The sequence below is a fragment of the Camelus bactrianus genome, chromosome 14 (assembly GCF_048773025.1).
Source record: "Camelus bactrianus isolate YW-2024 breed Bactrian camel chromosome 14, ASM4877302v1, whole genome shotgun sequence".
Taxonomy (NCBI): domain Eukaryota; kingdom Metazoa; phylum Chordata; class Mammalia; order Artiodactyla; family Camelidae; genus Camelus; species Camelus bactrianus.
This window is the reverse complement of record NC_133552.1, coordinates 3,626,610-3,646,207: the sequence shown is the minus strand read 5'-3', so window position 1 is coordinate 3,646,207 and position 19,598 is coordinate 3,626,610. Positions and strand designations below refer to the sequence as shown.

The 19,598-nt window shown below is 45.6% G+C and overlaps 1 protein-coding gene across 3 annotated transcripts in view; it reads right to left on the bottom strand.

Moving 5' to 3' along the window:
* WASF3 (WASP family member 3) overlaps window positions 1-19,598 on the bottom strand; it is a 77,484-nt gene that overhangs the window by 47,234 nt on the left and 10,652 nt on the right. The window lies entirely within an intron of this gene.

Sequence of the window (19,598 nt, the reverse complement as noted above, 5' to 3'; positions counted from 1 at the left end):
TAAACAAAGAAAGAAGGGGGGGGGGGAGGACAGCTTCAGGACAAGCCCAGGTCACGCCACACACGTGACAGGCCATTCAGCTCCGAGCAGCTCAGGCCGCAGTCAGCCCACACTCCTGGGCACTCTGGTGAGAGGAAGGGCTGACCCCGTCTCACGGAATGCCTAACTCTGTTCCACAGAGCGTCCTGGAAGGTCAGTGATAACAAAGTCCTCCCCAGTAATGTGCCTCCTCTTCCTAGTTACCCACGACCTCGAAGTCAAACCGAAGTAAGAGACTGACCCGAAAACACCTACCCTGAGAAAGGCTGGTAATCCGCCAGTACCACCCTAATCTGATTTATTAGGGTTGGTTTGCTATTTCGGTCCCCACCAGCTCTCCTAAGCTTCTGAATCCCAGCTTTCCAGAAATGAGGCGCCGCAGGCGTACAGCGCGACGCTCACACGCGGTCCCGGGCGGCGGCTTCTGCACGTGGCCCCGGTGCCACCTTCGGAACCAGACTCAGCGCCTCGTTCCTCTGCGTCCAGGAGTCCATGTCGCCTGCATTCTTAACGATGCACACAGAAAGCTCTGCCCACAAGACTGTTACCTGACACCTGAGAACGTGCAGACTCTATTATCTTCAGAGAAACACAACTCGTCAGAACGTCTCCTAGGGATGTTTTTACCTGGAAGCACGTGTCTAGCAACACGATAAAGCAGCATCTCTGTCCATCCATCCCTGGCCTCCCAGGTTGGCTGGTTACCTGAACTTCAATTCCCGCTACAGAAGTCCCACGTCGCTTAAATCAGGGCCGTCAGGAACACACTTAGCTGGCCCCACCGTTCAACCCAGTTTGTAAGTGAGCACTTACGTAGAGGGTGAATGAGGAACGAGGCAAGACTCGGAGCCCAGGAAGCTCCATCTGGTGAGGACGAGTGTGAGTGTGAGGGAGTGTGTGTGTGTGTGTGTGTGTGTGTGTGTGTGTGTGTGTGTGTAAAGCAAGCAGCAGGAGAGACGCTGCTATAAATAACACAAAAATAACGTGAGCTGACATTCCCTGAATGCCTACGTGCACCCCACTCCCAGCTAGGGACACTTCGTTTAATAATTAATAAAACCACATTAATTATTCTATGAGAGTGCTGATGAAGTAAAAGTCTCCCAGTTTTGAGTAATCTGTTCATTTAAAAAGTATTTATCACAGACCTAAATTTTAGGATCATAAAACAACAGTTCCTTCCCCTTTATTTAATGAACAATAACCATCTCACAAAATAGGAAGACAAAAACGATCAATTCCTGATACGATATGACTGTGCAGAGAACCGTGGCCAGCCCACACCTCTGGGCTAACAGTCCTCAGCCAGATAACAGTAACCCAGACCGAGATCGGGGCCACGTGAACCCCTCATGATCCAAACTCTGAGCATCCTCTTACCACACATGAGACACAACCACAAGTCAGGCAGAGGTGATACACAGAAAGACGGCACGTCAAGGCTCGGAGGTGCAGGTGGCAGGAGCGATCTGTGCGGGACGTTTGGGGAAGAGGCTGCAATAACCAAGAAAAGACTGAAAATGTGTGTGCTGAACAAATGACCCCGAGAGACTGACCCCTGTCCTCTGGGATGCACAGAGGATGCAAGGTGCACGTGAAGACAAGAGTTGTGTCACCACCCAGACAGGAAGAGCTCCTGAGAGGTCAAAAAACCCCCCCGTCCAAGCGTCTCATGAAATAAGAGTCTGCCGGCCCCCCTGCGTCTGGAGCTACAGCAAACGCACAGGCAGGAGCTGGCAGGGCTCAGGCTCCCCGCCGCCAGCCAGGACACTTCTGCATGAACACTGTGCAGGGACGGGAATTTGTAGCCACCCACTAAGACGGCCAGCTCCATGTTTGGTGAGAGCCTGCATCTTTACAACTTCCAACCGATGCTCTGTCCTGCCCTCTGAAACCAAACCGAATCTACCAAACCCATTAACCCTGCAACCTCCAAGGATCTGCAGTAGGGTTAGGGGTCTGGTCCCTCCGTCCTGTCCCAGGTGCTCCAGTTTGCCCTTCGCAGATGCAGGTGTGTCAGGAATGGCTGGGGAAGCCGCATCCTTTCTGTTAATGCAGCCAGTCTGCCTGTCCCAACGGCTTTACCGTGGGGTCCCCACTGGGTGCAGTCCTGTTAGAAAGACGTCTCCCCTGTCCCATTGGGCGGCCAAGGCCAATTCCAGAGCAGCGTCCCCAGGCTTCACTCCCGCCACTTCTCCCCACGCTGCCATCGTGCCCACGCCCTCCACACCTGCCCTCCCGCCTCTGGGCCTCCATGTCCCCCTTCTGACCAGCAAGGGTTCACTTCCACTGCAAAGCCCCGCTTGGCTGCAGACAGAGTCTACTCCCTTCTCTGTGCCCACGAAGCAGCCGGGCAGCACAGGATGCCACAGTGCAGTGGGCTCTTGAGCCACACTTGAGCTCTAACTGGCTGCCCCACGTACAGACTCTGAGGCAGTTTATTTAAGCTTAACTTCACCCAACTACAAAAGTGAGAGTAGGAGAATCAAAGGAGCTGGTCCCCAGGACAAGCCTGGCCTCGCACATGATGAACAAGCCCTTGAGAGCATCCGTCATTGCTACTCCTGCTCCCCCAGCACCGTTCCTGCCCGTCCCCTGGGCACTGTGACATCCCCCTGGGCTGGGAGAGGGTCACCTGTGACCCCGTATCCCCAGGGCGTCACACAGAAAGGAGCCCAACGAAACCTCCCGAACAGTGCTGTGTCCAGAATGAAACAGCAAATCAGTAAACGAGCACACAGGGCCTCACACCAAGATGATGCAAGCAGCCCAGACTGAGCTCCAGTCTTACGTCTGCCTAGTAGTTCACGACAGCAACACACAGTACTAGGCTGCTAAGAGCGCAAAGAACCGAAGTTGAAAAAGTTCAGAAACTCACAGCAGACGGAGGGAAAACGGATTATCTCGCTATGTGTTGCTTCTGCCTACCCATGACTGTTAAGCTGTTTTGTTTTTTTTTTTAAATACATAACATTTCTAATGCTCATGGCAGAGGTCTGGCCCTAGGCAGCCACCTGAGTCCTAAAACTGCACTCCTCACTGTCAAAGAGCTTCTTCATTTTCTTTTTTCTAATTCCTAGCACTTGGCTCAATGCCTAGCACACAAGCGACACTCAAAAGAAATTTGTCAAACAGGTGAATTTTCTCAAGTGCCTGGGTTAAAAAAAAATCATGATGCGTCTTCCTGACCCACTTCAAACAGATGTCCCAGGACCTGGGGTCGGCCCCGGGGTCACCGCTCCAAGGGCTGGGCTCCCCCAGGGGAAGGGCAGGAGAGTGGGGTCCTCAGAACGCTCGCTGCAGGTCCACCAAACAGTTAATGAGCTTTTGCGGAACGGGCACAAAGAGAATAACCATAACTCGCACGAGATAAAATAAAGCTTCCAGCCTGAGGAGACTGCTGACTGGGAGCAAGTTCTCCAAAAGCTGTTGAGCAACATTATGGAACAATCCCCAACCATTAAATACGAATGTGGAGTGGGACCAACTGGCAGCCTCACGTCGTTTTCTTTCACAATGTTCAGAGGCAGCCTGAGAACGGAGGAGACGGAGGACAGATGCGGGGGACAGAGGGACGGAGGCCCTGATGGGGAAGGCTGGCCAAGGCAGAGACTCCAGGACAGGAGACCGGGGCAGGCCCAGGGGTCCCTGAACGCTTGTTCCAGAATCCTGCTGCTGACACAGTTACCACAAGCTCACCGGTTAAGAAATCCCAGAGTTTTCTAGACTTCCCTCCTTAAAAAGGGGACACTGTGTCCTTGGCCGAAGTCCTGGCACTATTCCTGTTGCTTGTGACCCACAGAGACGACAAACCAGTGATTCCGGAGACCCAGAGGGTAACAGTCTAAACCCTGAGCCCGATCCAACTCAAGTAAAAACATCTTCCTGCCTGAATGATGCTATATGTTTCTCTGCTTTAATTACTGAATCCTGTAACTGGAATTCGTCACTGATTCAAAGAGAGGCTAAAAATAGTCTGTTCCAGAATGTGGGACGAGAAGCGTCATGTAATTTTGCTACTAAATGGACTCCTGTTTCCTCACAGCTCAGTAACGTACTCGTCAAATGTGCCTCCTTTTTATTAGCCAAAAATGTAGAACACTTCAGATACACATCACACATTAACTTTCACTAAATAATTCTGTATTTATAAGTTTACAAGTAAAATCGCAGACACATATATATGAACCTTACCTAAAAGCAGTCTCTTGACTCTCCCTCGACACCTAATCACGACCTTCATTAAACACCTTTGATTGCAAGAATACAATCTCATTTACGTACGATGAATGAATTAAAACAGAGCTGTCATCCAACAGGCTCCCACTGCAAACGGCAAATTATTAATAACACCTTACATCTGAATATGGTGCCATTTACAAAGGGCTTCCACATAAATCATCTCGTTTAACCTCTACAACAGCCGTGACACAAACAAGGCAGATGTTACTCTCACTACCTGACAAATCAGGAGACAGCTGCAAGACTGAAACAGCACGTACAGGTGCAGAGGCACGCACCTACGCCCTCCTCACCTGAGCTCCCACCTTGTATTCCAACCTCAGCCCCTCCTGTGACTCACACGCTTCCTGGACGGCCTCCGCCCGGCCAGACCACCCCTTCCTCCAACTCCCAGAGAACTCATGGTGAGTGCAACCCAGGTGTGACCCACACCTTTCCTTTCCATTATGGTTTCTCTTCCGATGCACATGTTCGGTCTTCCCAACACAATGAGAAGCCCTTGAGGGTAAAAATAGAAGCTCACACTCTGTACTGTCTAGAACACCATGCACATCACAGGGCTACGCTGGCTTATTGTTATGATGCCACCGATCAGAGGATCACCAAGGAGACCAAAATCTAACTTCAGCATCCCAACCACGGCCTGACTCTGAGCTACAACTTGGTTAGAGAATCCTGGAAGTCTGTCCCAGGCCAGTAAATAACTATGAAACAGGTGCTCTCTGCGCTGACTGAGCAGCTTCACATCTTCAGCTGGCTTGAGTCTTGGCTGCTCCCCCACATCTAGAAACGGTCCCTGGTTTCTGACTGTGTGCCGGTTCCTAGGCACCTGCGCACCTGACCTCCTGGGCATCCGGATGGTTTCCAGCTCCCTGATGTGACCTGCCTTGATTCCCACGTCCACCTGGCTTCTGTTCATGCCAGGACCCACACCTTTAACTTCCAGCCCTGCTTGGTCCTCTCAACCCTGACTCTCTAACTCACCCACAGCACGTCAGCCAAGGCTGGCCCTTCACAGGGACCTGCAGAGCGTCCACAACCCACTGAAAAGGGATGCTGCATCTTTTTTATCTCCAGCTCCCACCTGGAGTTCCGCATTCCCGCAGCTCCTCCAAGAGGACGAGTGCCCCTGGGTACCAGTGGCACCTACTCTTACCTCCCCATGACCCAACATCCTTACTCTTCAAACTTAGACTAAACACTGCAACAGCCTCCTAAAACACCACGCAGTCAGCAAGCCACCTGCTGTCAGACACCAAAGAGATCACAACCAAATCAGGATTATTACCATTTAGTTTCATTAAATATGCTGAATCTTGAATTTGGACCAAAAAAACCCTATTACATAAATGCACAAAAATACTGAGGAAATCTGCACATTATCAGATGGAAACAGCAGATGTAAATGCTGCACTGCAGAGGGTTTTTTCTTTTTTCCCAATTACCATGACAATTTTTACATAGTCCAGGATCAAAATCTAGCTCAAAGCTTTCTATATGATACTAAACCTGACACAGAGATTTCAGGTGCAATTCAACAAGTAACTTCAGTTAGTTTTCTCCCCAAGGATCCAGTATAGCAGCCGCCACTGTAACAAATGGGCCCATAAACTTCCCCCGCAGGGGACCCGTGTGCTCAAACGAGACTGATAAACGTGGCTGTCACCTTTTACGATGCGTCTACATTCAATTCAGCCTCCAGTCACACCCCGACGGAGCTGAGTGCACAGCACCAGGAGCGAGCAGAGAAGGACACCGCCCACGAGAGGAGACGGAAACGGGAAATTACTACCCCCCAGAGACAAGGCAAAATCTCAGTCGCCTAGAAAGTAACTCATTACCTTTGAATACAGAGGACGAGGGAAGAACTGAGAACCTACACCTTCAACCTTCATTCATCTCAACAGAGAACAGAGCAGCAGGGAGCAGACTTGGATGGGAAGGTAATAATCACACCCTTGGAGATGGTGAAGCTGAGGCGCAGGGGAACCTCCAGATCCCTAGTGAATACAGAGGGGAGCCTGGGGGGACGCGTCCACCAACTGTCAGCACTGGCCTGACTGCGGGAAGGGAAGAGACGAACAGTAGGTGGGAGGCCAAAGGGAATTAAGACAAGACGAGAAGGAAACAGCGCTGGAGGCCAGATTCCAGGAAGGAGGTCTCTCTTAGAATGTCGGTGGGAATAGAAACTGTTACACTTTTGTTGTCAGTATAGGATAAGAGACTTACATTATTTCAGCGAATAATTCTTTTAGTAATACATCCCAAAGGAATAAACACAAATGTGTGCAAAGATCTATACATAAAGATGTTCCCTTTGGTGTTACTTATAACACTGAAGCTCAGAAGAAACAAAATATGCCAAACAAAAGAATTAATTTAAAGCAAATTATGCCAGATCTATAAAATACACTGTCAAACAACCATCTATGTTGCATTTTGGAAGACTTTTAAATCACGATAAAAGTCTCACAACGTGAGACTATGCGGGAAAGTATACAAAATAGTACCTACGGTATTTCTTTAGAATTACTTGTTGAATTCCTACTACGTACTGTTGTATATACGAGGTACTGGGGACAAAATAAAGTAAAAGAAATAATTCCTTGTTTTGGGGGAGCATGGATTTTACTGGTAAGTGCCCCAGAAAGGGTAAATAAATCAATCTGCAAGAGAACCTCAGAGGAAATAAATGCTTATAAAGCAAACATAACAGGTGACATAAGGATATTATCAACTATTTAAAAATATGAAATTGACTTACCATAACTAAGCCACAAGATTAATAGTAAAAAATAATGCAAAATAAAAACTAAAAGCAAGTTCCAGGTGGCTCCATAAATGGTCAAGAAAAATAAAGTGATTAAAATAAAAGGAAAGGGTCTGGCCCTTTGTGGTTTACCCTCCGGCATCTTCAGGAAGCAGAGCGTTCACAAGCTCTCACCTTTCTTACCCTCAAAGGTAACTCAGGAAGCACACAAAGCAACAGGCCTCCCGGAGCCTGTGCCCGGCGGCGGCGGCCGAACGAACTCCTGAGTACCTCGAAAGGCAGGAAATGCCCCAAGGCAAGAGGTCCTTCCAAACACAAGCTAAGCAACACTCTTTGATAATAACCTGTACTCAACACACACACGCAATCGAATGACCTTTCTCTTTCAGAAAATTACTCTTCAACAGATAAATGACAGGGAAGTCCTCGTATTAGAGACGGAGAAGACATGGTAAAGTAAAAATACCATATAACTCCATGAGGAGAACTCCTGGGAGTCACTCTGCAAAAACAAGCACAAAAGTATTTCCAAGGATTCCGGAATACTTCCTGACAAGTAAATATAATTTAAATGCATGTTAATTACTTGCTTTTTAAAAAGTCAACTTCCAGAAGGATATTATACTATTAGAGATTGGCTAAATATGAGCGCTTTGCAGAGGTAGGTGACATCATAAACTTCATTAAAACCGTAATACAGCAAAGCTTATCCTCTCCTGTCTCCACCTTGGCTCCCAACAGCCTGCTCTCCGCTCAGAAGCCAGAGCAATTCTGTCAAGGGGGAAGTCTGGTCATGTCTCCCCTCCATTCGAAACTCTCCAACAGCTGTTCGCCTCACTCGGGGAAAAGCCAAACCCTTACGATGACCTAAGAGACGTACCTGCCTCCCTCCCTCCCTCCCTCCACCAGTCCGCCCTCGCCTCTCTCTCACTCCCCTCTGCCTCTGGCCCTCTCCTTACCCTTCAGCGACTCCCCTTCCTCCACGTCACCTATCATCGTCCCACACGCCCTGTGTGCACGCGTGTGATTAGCTAAGTTATCTCCGTATTTACTGTTTCTCCCATTAAGGTGGCAGCTGTGAGGGCGGGACAAGGAATTTTAAATTTTTTGCTATCTGATGTATCTCCAGTGCCCAGAATAGTACACAGCACATAACACGCAGTCAACAGCTTTGGCCAAAAGTTGGTGTGGCATTTCATTCCTACTTTTTATGCAGAAGTAACTAGAGAATTATGAGACCACCAGATTTTTGATATATTTACTTGGAACTTTTCTTTGGTGATCTCATCTAGGGATCTCATCTAGATCCGCCTTGTCCTTAAATCTTAGCCAGATCACTTTCTATGAGTAGATTTTTAGGGGATATCTATGGCTTAAGAGATGCATTTGGAGATGACATCTGTAGGAACAAAGACATTTTACAAGGATCATCAGTTTTCCACCTTATGCCTCTCTTTAGTTTCTTCTTAAATAAAAAAGGTCAAAATTTTTAAAAATTACTGAAGCAAAAGTAAATACCATGTTACATTTTTATAAAGAGAGCAAGAGATAGCAATCTTATTAGCACAGAAACAACTAAAAACAGAACATACTGACAGCGTCTTGCAAGCTGAGGACAGACAGAGCATATTAATGAGAAACTGCTGTTGTGCTATTCAGACATGGGCCTCGGTGTCCATTTTCTCCAAGGAACTGGCTTCATTCACAGGGGGAGGGAAAGTTACACACACAAGAACAAAGGCATGTTTACGTGTTCCATCTACTCCTGTAACCTGAGCTAATGAGGTCACCTTTGCCTGCACTGGCGGAAACCCAGGACAGGAGGGTGGCCAGTCGAGGAAAGGGTGCCCAGGGAACAGGGCGATGCCTTCCCAGCACCGCCTCGCCGCAATTCAGCGTGTGAGGCATGACGGCAATGCGCACGGACGTTCTGATCCAAGGAAACATCCAGCCCAGCTGTGTGGTTTCGCTTGTGTTCAAGACAATCCAAAGCAGGAGGTCCAGCATGTGCTCTGCGGAGGAAGGCTCCCTGCACCCCAGCCTCCACCAACATGACTGCTTTTAGTTTAATTTTGAGAGAGGCACAGGTATAACCCAGCCCAGCTCTGTGGTGCTTTGGAGAAACAACATAATGGAAGGGGAGATTTAAATACCAGACGTGTGCAAAATCATTCCCAAAGTAGTATCATGGTACCGGTTTCCCTCTGAGCATTCAGCTCAGGGGAAACCAGCCAGACCCCTTGGACAGAAGCATCTACAGCCAACGCCGTACCAGCCTGGAATCCCCAGCCTTCCTGGGTCTTTGCCACTAGCCGAGTGCAGTGATCTTCCCAGCTGTACAGTCATGGATGCCCGCGGAGCTCGGTCTGCAGCCACAGCTTGCCAGCCCCGACCACGACGGCTCCTGGCTCTGCCATCACTTCCCTCTGTGCTCTGTGGCCACCTGCCTGCTCTGCGCCGCCCCAGCCACCCCGAGATGAACCGTTTTTCGTGCTATATTTGATGTCTGATGGAACAAGTTGAAACTTTTCCCAAACGCATCTTTTCACAAAACAGAAGGCTCCCTGCTGCCCAGCAATTCGGCTGAACAAAAACAGATGGGAACCAGGTCACGATCCACCCGGGGATTAACAGGAAAGCAGGCGTGAAGAAATGCTCACCCTCACGTGACTTTCAAGACCATTTTCACTTATATTAGCAAAGAGCAAACCACGTGGAAAACCCCAGTGCTGGCCGGGACAGGGGTACACAGGCACTCTTACACTTCCCTGTTGCAAGTATAAGCGATAAATCAAGCTGTTTCAGATTGCAAAGGGTGCCCAAGATCTAATTAGACTCTAAGGGGGAAAGTACGTATTTCCCCAAGTGTATGTAATCTGTGATCGCATACCGGAACAGAAGGCAAGTTCGGGGTGCTGTTCAGTGGAAACACGCAGGGGACTCCCTAAGCCCTGGACTTTGTGACACCGCCCCCTCCCCTGACTCCCTGGCCACAGCTGACGGGACGGGGCGGACACGACCCATAACGAGCCGGTCAGCTTCCCTCCCAGGGATGGGATCTGAGACTCTGACTCTGGCTGACTCTCACTGCACAAGCTCCTGAACGAAGGAAACGAAACCCACATGGAGAGCTTCACCTAAAGAAGCCCCGCGTTCCGGGCACATTCGACTCCTATTCAGCACACGAACCGCGTCTGGATTCAGTAAACTGACTTCCACTTCGAATTTTTCAGACGTATACTGGAGGATTAGTTTCTGCTTATATTCTTGTCTTTCCTAAACTCCCTTCTCTAATCTTTCTAATTTCACAGCGGCAATTTCAGTTTATCTGGTTATCATATCTGCTCCTGCTGAAGACACGACTTCCGTCTCATACAGACTGAGTCTGGTGTAACCAGACTCAGCAAATCCCAGACCTCACCCTCTGCTTCAGAACACTACTCTGATAGGGTTATAGGATGTCGGCTAGATTGCTTCAGGGTTTTGTTTTTTTTTTTAAGTCCTATAACAATTTTAAAATCAATGAATCCTGAAAGTAATTTTCCAAAGGGGGTAAAAAAAAAAATTGTCATCTCCTCATTTTAAAAACTCACTTTGACTTAATGCTGACTGACATGCACCAACAGATGAAGGCCAATTTCCTCTCATCATTCGTTCCGTTATTTTCCAATCTGTTACAGAATCATACAGACTACAGATGTGATTTTCCCTTCAAAATGTAAAGCTTGACTCCTGAGAATCATCACAGCCTTGACTGTCTTCTCCCACAGTCATTCTGTCCAGGGGCTCTCGCCCAAGCTAACAATGAACACTCAGAAAAGAGAAGAAGATATATACATACTTACTTCAATCACAGTAGCCAACAATGACAACACAAAGAATTCAAGCTTTCAAAGCACTTAATTCTGCTGAAGATGCAATCATGTTTACATGCTTCGAAAATAACGCACTCCCCCATCCTGTTTTTAGAGAACTTTGAAAATCTAGACAATATGCTTCCTTTCAAAACACCAACTGCTTACAGAGCAAAAGAAAGAAACAGACAAATGATCTTGCCAAGAACCAGTTCTCCAGTATCTCTGGGTAGAGTAGCCCTTTCAGTGGCTACAAAGATTTAAATTCCGTCCTTGATTGGGTTGGTGATACACCACCTTTCATTTACTTAGAACTGAATTTGAGCACAAAAAAGAGCTTAGAGAATTCTAATTCAGTTGCTTCCAACTTTTGCAATGACGAGGACCCCTCTGTGATGCTAAAAAAATTTTTAAGAATTCTTAACAATAGTTACGTCCAGAGGTTGAGAAGGTAAAGGAAAACGGTGAGTACACAGTGATTCTTTAAAAGCACTTGCAAACACCTGCGAAATAGTCAAACATGAATATGATTTTTTATGACAGAGCCAGTTAATACCAGAACGAGGTCTAAAACCAAGTCTCTAGACTTAACGGTACAGATGGGGCCCCAAGAACCACAGTGTCATTCATCACATGGATGACTGCCTCTGAGGATCCCCAACAATCCTCTTAGGAACTACACAAGCCGAGTTTAAAGTTCTTATGGGAAAACAAGCAAAGAGAGACAATTCTGAAAAAGGAGACAAAAGAGTAGACTGCGTCCCTTGCAGACACCTAGACTCTAGAAATCTATGAAAATTAAAACAGTGTGGTGCTGACTTCTGAGTAAATAAACCTCTAACAGAACAGGTTAGAAAATGCAGAAAATGACTAATACACATCTAGGAACGCAGAATGAGACGGATGTGGCATTTCCAATCACTGGAGCGAAGATTACTCATTAATTAGGTACCCACTCAATAAACGGGTAACAATTTGAGTACCCACTACGGGGTTGGGGTGGGGGGCTCAAACTGAGTCCTTCCCTACCCCTGCCACCAAAGGCCTAAATGAAGCCAACAAAGGACTAGAAGAAACACAGAGGAGTTTTTAAAATAATCTTGCAATGGAGGTCTTTCCAAGCATGATTGAATAAAAGAATCCAAATGTCAAACTACTTGAAGAAAAAATTACTTTGTTCCTGAAAATTCTATAAACAACCAAAACTATGCATTAAATGAAGACCCATCAGGGCATCACAATTCCAAGCAGCACTCAAACCAGGTTCTTGCCAACCGAGCCCAGCACTCCTCCAAATTCCGTACGATACATGGCCCAACAGTCACGATGCAAACTCAGCCGTGAATGCTGACCTCACTGGTAACGTCCACAGAGACTATTAGGCACCTGCTGTACGCAAGCTGTACGCCAAACCCTAAGAGGAAGAAGAGCCAGTCTTCTGCCTTCCAGAAGCGTACAATCTAACTTATTAGTCAAGCAAACCGTAAGGAAAGGATGTCCTTGTCAACATGAGCGACACGTGTCACGTTTTCATCCTCATATCTCCCCACGTGACCAACAAAGCAAAACCACACCTACCTACCATACCGCTGTAAGCGCGTCATAACTAACCACGCGATTTTTTTAAAGTTAGTTTAAGGCCACACTTGAGTGACTCAGCCCCAACCTGGAGGCACCACTGCAGCAGTCCACCAGCCGAGCGGGGTCCTGCGAAGGCTGCTATTTAAACTCAGGTCATTATTCAGTATCGTCTTGGTCCCGAAACCGTGTAATTCTGACGTCTATGGACTCTTCCCCCTTTATCCCTGTCTGGTATTTCTCCAAGTGTTACCAATTCATTCTTTCTCTTTAACATGAAAATATTACTTGTTACAAGTACATATTCACTCACTTCTGTCAGTGTTTTCAGTTTTTCTTCCTTTTTGTCACCTGGGAGAACAGCACGCATGTGATGACGGGAGCTTGGATTCAGAGGGACTCTGCCCCCTACACCGCCTTTTCCCGGAGGATGGAATGCAGGTCCTCCCCCGGCCCCCCAGCCAAACAGCACAGACTATCTCAACCGTCAAAGGAGGGTCTGTTCCCATTTTTCTATTCACAAAGGCTCTGAAACAGTTACAACTTTCTGGAAGGTCGTCCACAGGGCAACACTGGCCTTGCAAGAGATTCCAAAGCCTCCTATCCCGTATGTACCTTCAACACACAAATACTAGCAAGTAAAATTCCTGAATAATTATCTCGCATGTTTCTTCACTGCCTACGAATGTCCCTAGATAACTGAACATAAAACTGAAACATATTTGATAAGTTCCTTATTTTAAATTAAGGAAATGACTGAACTCAAGATAAATCATCCTTTTACCTGGTAATTGTGAAGAAATGGATGAAATTATGAGTCAATTCCAATAAGCTGTCCTTAATAATTTCTGCAATAAATAATTCTTTGGTTAACAACCAGAACTCTCAACATACTACACCGAAGATATCAAATATAGATTCGGTTCACAGAGGCCAAAGAGTCTTAATTCCAGATTCTATGACTACTGTTTCAGAAAAATGATGTTCGCCGCCTAGTACTGGAAATTGAAGGCACACTTTAACTCTAAAAATAAGCGCTCTAGGGAAGTACTCTTGGCAACTATTTCCCATGAATTATAATAAGACATTCTCATTTGCCACAGTCAGGGATTTTCATAGCAAAGATCTTTAAAATCCTGAGACGTTTCATTTGTATTCCAGCAGAAACGATCAGCCCTTAAAGAGAGGAATAGGAAAAGGCCCCGCACTCTTAATTTACTGGTCCCCTGTGACTAACCAACGCTGAAGTGCCCCTGTGGTAATGCTAGCTGGCTCTCCACAATCCGGCAAAACCAAGTGTCTTTTTGTTCTTTTTCTTGGAGGGGTGGGTAGGCAGAGCCCCAGGGGTACCACTTAAACTTCAGAGGTTTCAGTAAACATTAGGCAAAAATGCAGGATCTTCCAGGAGGGCAGAGATTCAGTGCACTGAGCCCAAAATGTACTTGGCCGCACTGAGCTCTCAGGGCCTCTGGGCAGATCACTTCTCTGGGGAGCCCTTGGCCTCTGCACGCCACGCCCTCCAGGGCTCCCGAGGGGCAACCACGCCACACCTCCGACGCCTGTCACCACATGCTGTGGCAGGGGGTGGGGGGGTGGGATGAAGATGGTCCTCCACAGCCTCCCGACCAACAACGAGAAAGCAAAAGTGGCTTCAAACGACTGTCGAGGCTTTAAGAAGGGGGACAGGGACCTTCTGTAACCGTAACACAGGAGGGGACTCTAGAGACAACCCCAAACCCACTGTGCAGTGTGTTCAGGGCCACTGTTGGGAAAAACTGCTCAAGGAACAACAAAAATAAGAAATATACAGACAAAATAATAGCACACGCTGGAGGGAAAAAGGCCCTTGCTCCATCAGGAGTCCCCGCCCAGCTTTATGCATTCACCTGCCACCTGCAACCCAGGCGACCCTTTCTGTGTGTCACCCATTACGGAAAAGAATCCTAGTTCTTCTTTTCTTAACCAGGTTTGTATTTTTTTTTTTAATTGAGGTATAGTCAGTTTACAATGTTGTGTCAGTTTCTGGTGTACAGCATGGTGCTTCAGTCATCCATATACACACATATCTTCCTTTTCGTATTCTTTTCGCCATAAATTACTATAAGATATTGAATACAGTTCCCTGCGCTGTACAGTATGACCTTGCTGTTTACCTATTTTATATATAATAGTGTATATCTGCAAATCTCAAACTCCCAAGTTATCCCTCCCCACCCCCTTGCCCCCTGGTAACCATAAGTTGGTTCTCTATATGTCTGTGAGTCTGTTTCTGTTTTGTAAATAAGTTCATTTGTGTCTTTCTTTTTTTAGATTCCACATATGAGTGATGTCATATGGTATTTTTCTTTCTCTTTCTGACTTACTTCACTTAGAATGACGATCTCCAGGTCCATCCATGTTGCTGCAAATGGCATTATTTTATCTTTTTTTTATGGCTGAGTAGTTAAGAATCCTGCTTTTTCTGATCCTTGCTTCTCTCCGCTGCCTCTGGAACTTACCTTCATGCAAACCAGGATCATCTGAGTAAAACGCAACCTTAGAGGGTTACTGTAAGAAGGGAGGGTATAGCTCAGTGGTGGAGTGCGTGCTTAGCATGCACAAGGATCTGGGTTCAACCCCCAGCACCTCCATTCGACATAAAGAAAGAAAGAAACCTAATTAACCACCCCCTCCAAAAATGAAAAGAAAAGAAAGAGGGCTGCTGTAAACATCAAATTTGATCATGTAACTAAGACACCTAACACCATAGATCATGAGAACCGCGGGACCATGGCTGTTGCCCTCTTTGCACTGAGACCTCAGGCTGCAAATTACTAACTTAGTATTAATTTCTTTCTGCCCCACTTTTAAATATCCAGAAAGGTGCCTGTCAACATTTTTCTCAATAACTAATTATGCCCTCAAGTTACCTATCCTCTTAGGAGACATGTTAAGAGCTAAAGGACATGGAGACTGCCCTGCGCCTCTCTTCCAAGTGTGGCCCCAAGATGCACACCCAGGTCTGAAGGTTTCTGAGAAGTTTCCTTGCTGTTGCTGTTGTGCTTTATTCTGCACATCACTGGGCGGTTTTCCGTCCTCAGCACAGAACTCAACCCTTCATTCATTATTCACGTGCCCTCCTTTACTCTTACACCAACTCTGTGGGGTAGGCATTGCTTTTTCAGATGAGGAAATCCAGGGTTTCAGAAGTAAAGAAATGGCCTCAAAACTACATGACTAATAAATGGCAAAGCCAAGATTTGGCCCCAGATCAGTCTGGCCGCAAACTCCTCCCTGCTCTTGACTGGGTTGCAATTCTATCTCATCAGGTCTGAGAGGCAAGCAGTCACCCAGCCCTGAGCCTGAAACCATCCACACAGGACGGCATTTACGCACACCCCACGGTGCTCCAACAGGCAAGACAGCATCTGTCAGAGGCAGGCAAAAAAGAGAAAAGAACAATAAGGAGAGAAGCACTAAACGGGTAGAAAGGGGACCCACAGACGCCATCCCTCAAGCCCTACACGTCTGCTTCAGGGGAGCCACAAATCTGGTTCGAGAACTTGGCAAGGGGAATCGGATGTATCACAGAACTCAGGCTCCAGGAGCCACGCGTCTACCTACCAATCAGAGAGGGTGCCTTTACTCCTGCTTCTAAGACCCAAGGGCAATTGCAGCCAACACGTTTGAGTCCACACCTGCTAATGTCCTGTCCCAGAGCAGAGGCTGAACGATCACCTCTGCACAGTCCTCTCTCTTCAGTGCTCCATACAGCCCCTCTGCTCTGATCCCAGAGCCTCGCAGGCATGGAGTCCAGCAAACAGCTGTCCAGGAAAGAATCTCTGGTGAGTGAGAATTAAAAATTAAAAGCCAAGAAGCTTTGACTGTCTTCCCTGATAACACAACTTGGGAGCCCTTGCCCACAGAGCAGTGGTTTTGTAGCCTTGTTTTTAAATAAAATTTTCATCAGAACGCCCAGCAGCCGGTCATGAGTGACGCTGGTTGGAACCAGAGTGAAAGCTTCCAACTGATTTCTCCATCCTAATTTCTCAGAAATGTGGCAATTCCTAGTCCATCTCCAGCTTCTCTGGCTGACCCAGCCACTGCGGCTTCCTCCCACCACAATATGCATTTGTGAAGTTCAGCCCTTATTTTCCTTCCAAAAGGAGCAATTATTAGCAAAAGTAAAACTCAAGGTAAGAAGCCCATGAAATACTTACATTCATACACATGCATACAGGAAATCTCGGCGAAGTGAGAAAACTGACGCTAACTGGACAACTTACATAAGGTCGCAAGAAGATATTAGGGACAAAAAAGTTATGAAACTCCTAGATTGAACAACAAGACAGCATCAGAATATAACCTTAGGATACAGTCTTTACCATCTCTGCATCTGGGGGCGGGGGCACAAAACAGACCGAAGAGCTCCGGCCGACCCACACCGCTCTGGTTTGTATTCATTCAACTTTCCTCAAATGCGGTTTAACTCAGTATTGTTTTATCCCTAACACTTCAGACGTTCTAGAAACTTAAATTTAAGTGAAATTTGTGGAATCTTCTGATTTATTTTAGTACTTCAATGAGAAGACCGGGATAAATAAAATTCTACTCAATTTAGGAACAGAAATCACATTCTCTCCATCTGGACAAGGAAGTGTCCCCCCATTTCACCAACAACCACTGCCTGCAAAACAAACATAACCTTAAAAAAAGAGAGAGAAGAGAAATTCCAAAATTACCAGAAACAATTTGAGGCTGACAGTAGAGTTGGCGGGGGGAGGGGGGGGTCAACAAGCTCCAAAATGTATTACATGAAACCCAACACTTCAGAATAATATCTGAATGCTAACTGGACCTTCAAAAGCATATGAGTCTAATGCTTGGCCGCGTTTATACAAAGCCCACTGAGAGTGGAATACCATTCACTGAGGCTCTTTCAGACATTCCTGATAGAAATAGAAACTGCACATATTTTTAAGCTGCATTATGCTACAGCACTTCAGAGGGGAAAAAACCAAACATGAAAGCCAACTTTGGGACACATTCATATTAATAAGAATCCATCCTAATACTCTTCTCAAGGGAAAAACCTAAGCGGTTATTTTTAAGTGCAATCTTACATACTAGAAAGCCAAAAATACACAGTAAGAAACGACTACAAATGCAGGCATCTCTCATTTTCGACATCTAAGGTTTCAGAAACGCAGTCAGTCTAGAAATCATGTGTTTTTGGCACAATTCTGTTTCATTTTTTCTGGGCTCGTTCATTCATTTCTGAAGACTACACGCACAGTGAGCACACGAACCGTCCGCAGTGTCGTCTCTGGGTGGGAAGGGGGCATCACAAGGCATTATGCATCATGCCTGAAGATCCACCATGAGGTGGGGGCACGGGGGAGCAGGGTGCAAAGACTCGTGTTTTTCTGTCTTTTTTTCATTCCCCCCGCCAAAGGAGTTCAAAGAGACAAAAAAAAAAAAAAAAAAAAGATAAAATAGACAAAGTGATAACGTATATAAGATTTTGGCGCATCTGCAAAACAAACCAAAATACAAATGTCTCCTCAGTAAAGAGGAAGAATTATTTTCAATTTTTTTTAAATTATTTTCAACTTTATTTCCTGTTCTTGGCATTTCAATTTAACCTTTGTCTGGAACCAGACTACTCACCTATATAATCTATGGAACACTGAAATATTTGAGTTTTATATGTCTATCATCCAAAATTACTCAATAAAAGGTAAGCAAAAAATAATAATGATTATATTTAAATAATTTGCTTATAATGAATCATCACATCCTTCCCTTTCTCTAGCTTATATATTTTACTTACTTTTGTACTTTAATTTGGTTTCTCTCTTCTTGTTTTGCAGTTTCACATTAGAAAGACAGTCCCAGACAGTCCCAGACAATCATCATTCTAAAATTCTATAATCAAAACAGTCACAAATCATTTTTAACAATTTTGAGGTTAAATCCTACCTAAATGGTAGGAGATCAACAAAACTGACAAACCTTTAGACTGGCCGTGAAAAAAGAGAAGTCACAAGTTGGCAAAATCAGGAACGAAAGAAAAAACATTGATCACTACCAGCCATAAAAATGTTCACAAGGACTCTAAGGGAACACTCTGAAGAAGTTTATGCAAGCAAACTAGACAACTTAGATGAAAAGGGAAATTCCTGGAAACATATAAATTAATAAAACTGACTAAAAAAAGAAAGAGAAAAGCTGAATAAACATATAGCAAGTTAAGAGACTAAAATAGTAATTTAAAATCTTCCCACAGAGAAAAGCTCAGGCCCAAATGGCTTCACAGATGAGTATCTAAAAAAGAAATACCAATCCTTCACAAATTCATCTAGAAGAAGAAATACTTCCTAACTATTCTATGAAACCAGTTTTACCCCTTGGCCAAAGCCAGACCAAAACATCACAAGAAAACTACAAACTGATATCCCTCATGAATTAGTTGCAAAAATCCTCAACAAAATAGTAACAAACCAAATCTAGAAACATATAAAAAGAATTAGATACCACAACCAAATGGGATTCATCCCAGGAATGCAAAGTTGGTTTAACCTCCAAAAAATCAATTTGTACAGTATGTCCTATTAATAAAGGACAAAGTCATAGGACCATCTCAACAGACACAGAAAAAGCATTTCACAAAATCCAACACCCATTTGTGATTAAAAACTCCTAGCAAACTAAGAATTGAAAAAAATCTTCCTCAACCTGATAAAGGTCTTCTATGAAAACTACAACTGACATCATACTTCGTGGTGAATGGCTGATGCCTTCCCCTTAAAATCAGGAACAAGGCAAGAATCTCCATTCTCACCACTTCTATTCAGTGTTGTAACGGAGCTTCCACCCAGTGCAGTAAAAGAAAAGAAAAGGAGACCATCCAGATCAGAAAAGAATTAAAACTGCCTTTCTAGTCAGTTTCATGACTACTGCATGTCATGATCCTACATGCAGAAAGTCCCAGGGAATCCATGATGACACTACTAGAACTAAAAGACAGGTTCTACAAGGTCACAAGATACAGATCAATACACAGCAATCAACCACAGTGACCACAAAGAGGAAGCATGAAGGGGTTCCTTTGTGGGAATGACAGTCCACAACTC